The sequence below is a fragment of the Panulirus ornatus genome, chromosome 30, assembly GCF_036320965.1.
Source record: "Panulirus ornatus isolate Po-2019 chromosome 30, ASM3632096v1, whole genome shotgun sequence".
In the NCBI taxonomy this organism is placed as follows: domain Eukaryota; kingdom Metazoa; phylum Arthropoda; class Malacostraca; order Decapoda; family Palinuridae; genus Panulirus; species Panulirus ornatus.
Genome location: NC_092253.1, coordinates 50,001 through 53,641, shown reverse-complemented (window position 1 = coordinate 53,641; position 3,641 = coordinate 50,001). Strand labels below are relative to the sequence as shown.

At 49.6% G+C, this 3,641-nt stretch overlaps 1 long non-coding RNA gene across 1 annotated transcript in view; it reads left to right on the top strand.

Annotated features, from left to right (window-relative positions):
• The first annotated feature begins 1,442 nt into the window (after positions 1-1,442).
• The window catches only part of LOC139758545 (uncharacterized), an 8,963-nt gene continuing 6,764 nt past the window's right edge, over positions 1,443-3,641 (top strand). Inside the window, exon 1 of the long non-coding RNA XR_011714860.1 lies at positions 1,443-2,098. This is a non-coding gene — a long non-coding RNA (uncharacterized lncRNA). The remainder of the gene's footprint in view (positions 2,099-3,641) is intronic.

The window sequence follows — 3,641 nt, the reverse complement described above, 5'->3', positions numbered from 1 at the left end:
GAGAGACCTTGGTTGTCACTTTTGTTGGGACACTCCTACTAGCCTAAAAGTGGTGTCCGCCTCTTAGACTCCTAGGCTGAGAGCATAGTAGTCAGTCACCTATGATTAGCGGAGAGCAAAACTGGACATGCAAGGTGCCAAAAAGTGTCTTGGTTAGATGCACTTTTCTCCGTCACCTTGTGATTTCTTATGTCTCCGATTAGAAAATGACCCTTTTTTGTGCGGAGGTGTTGGGATGGGTGGTACGGCGGAAATCGTCATAAATACACCCCCTCCCCCCACCCCCAAGAGAGAGAGATAATATGAAGCTCCTTCGACTGCTTTTCGCTGCTGCCTCACCAGGACTACAGGTGCCAAATGTATCTGAGGAGGAGGACTGGGACAAACATCTCTACCCACGGTCTGTCTTATTACTGGGTACAACCGTGGGGAGTTTATGATGGAGAGAGAGAGAGAAAACGAGAAAAAAAGCATGGCCTCTATGTTTGTGAGGTGTTTTGCTTAAGATAAGGTAATAACTGTTGTTGGTTTGTGAGACGACGGTACGGGGAGACCTAAGTTTCTACCTCGGCGCTTGGGCTGGTACATGCTATACCATGTCGCTTGGCCGTGCGCGTGCGAATCGTAGTAACAGTGATCTGCCCCAAAACCACAGGAGCCTCCTTCATATGCAACGTCCTCATCCTCATGAACGAGAAGAAATGATATTGTTGGTTTGTCTTTTCGAAGACGTACTATTACTACTACTACTACTACTACTATCTTCCTCCATTATATGGAACAGTCACGGCATATGCTGCGGCACGGGGGAGACGACGCCTCACCGTGGAAGTAATAAGTACTTTTCGTAAGTGTCTTTCTTCCTGGTGTGAGCGCGGCCTGCCTTCCTCCGTCGCCTTCAAGTCAACGCTCTTTTTTCTTGATCTATCTGGAAACGTTCTTATTAGTCTCGTGCTAAAGAAAGGAAAACCTTATATTTTTTCCTCTCTCATCCTGACACGGCTGGTTTGTGACTCCTTTGTTGCGGCAAGAGCAGATGCCTCTCTCTTGAGCGACAACCGTAACGGAAAGGAGTATTATGATGGAGCAGCAAATGAAATGTTTGTGTTCTCCAAGAATAATGTTAAAGGGCGTTGCTTGGCACGTGTGTGTGCAGAAGCAATGTAAGTAAAGTTGACTTCTGTTACCATAGAGGCATCGAAGTTGATGTACAGAAAGAGAAATAAGAACGTCTCATTTGTTTGAGGCGAGGTGAGATTGGTTGGTTAGTTGGTCGGTCGGTCATTTGCTTAAGAAGGTTGTTGTGTTGTGCAAGTACAGGGGGTGAGTGAGCCGAGTTTCTACCTCTGCACCTCGACAAGTATCACATCAATGGCTTGGCCTTGCGCGTTCAAATTGTAGTAACAGTGATCTGCCCCCAATTCTGCAGCAGCCTCCTTCAATGCAACTTCCTCCTCCTATTCAGTGAGAACACTAAAGGATCTGATGGCATGCATTGTTGAGTGCGGCGTAGTGCTGTAGTTGTGGGTGTACTTACGCCGTGAGAGGTTGGGTGTTTTGCATCATATCCTCTAGCGTCTTACAGCGGAGCAGCAGCAGCAGCCGACGCCGGCCAAATGTTTCATTATTATGACTAGTTAGCAGAACACGGACCAAAACCTCGAGTTAAGGGGCCTAAATGAATGCCTGTTTTGATCCCATCAAAAGGTGTTGGTTGCTATAGACAGCAGGACGGTGGGTATGGAAGTTGGAATCCGCTAAGGAGTGTGTAACAACTCACCTGCCGAAGCAACTAGCAGCCCTTAAAATGGTATGGCGCCCGAGCATTCTCCCGATACTCAACCGCCGGGGCACTAACGGTCCGACACGTATGTGGTCGGGCCTCAAAGCCCCGATGAGTAGGAGGGTCGCGGTGGTGAGCGTTGAAGGGTACGGCGTGGGCCGGCCTGGAGCCGCCACTGGTGCAGATCTTGGTGGTAGTAGCAAATAATCGAGAGAGAGACTCTCCTCGAAGGCCGAGGCGGAGAAGGGTTCCATGTGAACATCAGTTGGACATGGGTTAGTCGATCCTAAGCCCAAGGCGAAAGCCTGATCCCACGTTAGAGGCAACGACCACAAGCGAGAAAGTGGAGGGGTTGTTTGCTTGGTAGTAATAGTAGTTGTTTTTGAAGCTTTACAGCTCAGTGCTGCTGATGCTGATGCCGTGGCCTCTTCTTTTTCCCGCAAAGGTGAGCGGTTGCGAATTGTCATGGAATGACGTGTTGACAGCGGCCTTAGTAGTAACAGTAATCATAATAATCATGATATTGCTGCTGTTATTACGAGACCCATTTTTTGTTGACATTAGTTCCTTGATAGCCCACCGGGAGTTGCTAGATGGGTTCAGTGGCGAAAGGGAATACGGTTATAATTCCGTAACCTGGCCCCGGACACCAAACAGGTGACTGTGGCAGCATCGAAAAGCTTCTCGATGTATCATGGTCTGACTGCCTTGCTCCTCTTCTTCTTAATACTTCTACGTCTTGTGTCCGTTGTACGACTGTCTGTCTCTGAATGCTTGATTCTTGCATCATCATCATCAGCAGCAAAAACATTAGCAGGACTAGTAGGAGGAGGAGGAGGGGGAGTTGGAGTTTATGGCAGCAGCGTGCATGGATATGCCGTTGATAATTTTGTTGCGGCTGCAGTCGTGACATACCTGTACAGGAACCCGGTAACGGGAACCAGCTCGCGTACGCCGGGAACGAGTTTTCTCTTTAAGGCGCCGTGACCCTGGAAGCCATTCGCAGGAAGAAAGGGTGCTTGTAACACGGTTAGCCGTAGAGCTCCGCGGTTCTTGCGGCGTCCCGTGCTCCACTGCCGGTCCTTGAAAACGCGAGGGAAGGTGACTGAGGTAGAACAGACTTTTCCTCCCAATAAAGTCGGCTGCGCCTAGTCTCGGGCCAGCACGTATCAATATCCGCATCTGGTCTCCAAGGTAAGAAGCCTCTGGACGATAGATTAATGTAGGTAAGGGAAGTGGGCAAGTTAGATCCGTAATTTCGGGACAAGGATTGGCTCTGAGGGTTGAGCCAGTCGGGCCTGTGCAGGAAGCGGGCCTGGGTTCAGGCGCAGGACTGGACAAGGTGAAAGAGGTTGTGGTGGTGGTGTTGGACGTGATGTTGTTGTCGTCAAGTCCTCTGCATCATCATAGCAAAGCTGCTCTTCTTCCTCACCCACCACCCATTGTTGGCACATCTCTGTGTTGCCCCTGCAAGGTGCTTCTTCTTCTGTGCTGCTGTTGATGTGACATGTTGTAACATAGTATTATTAACATGCGTGCAGGCAGGGTCGTCGTCGTTGACGCAGGCAACCAAGGCAGTAGTAATGTGTCGGCGTCTTTGGGTGGCTAAGGTGAAAGGGTGTGGAATTTTGTGATGTACGGCTTGTCACTGATAATAATGATAAACAACAACCAGCATTTACTGCTACAGCGACAACTCTGAATCCAGCTCGGACCGGCGTATCTCTGATGACCCTTCCGTGGAGGGCACCAGGCTGCGTGGTCGTGTTCTCGCGATGGTGGCTGGGCCTTGGTTCCATGGACCTACTACTACTACCATTTCCAATTTGGTGGGTTAATGGGCTATAACAGTTGCCTT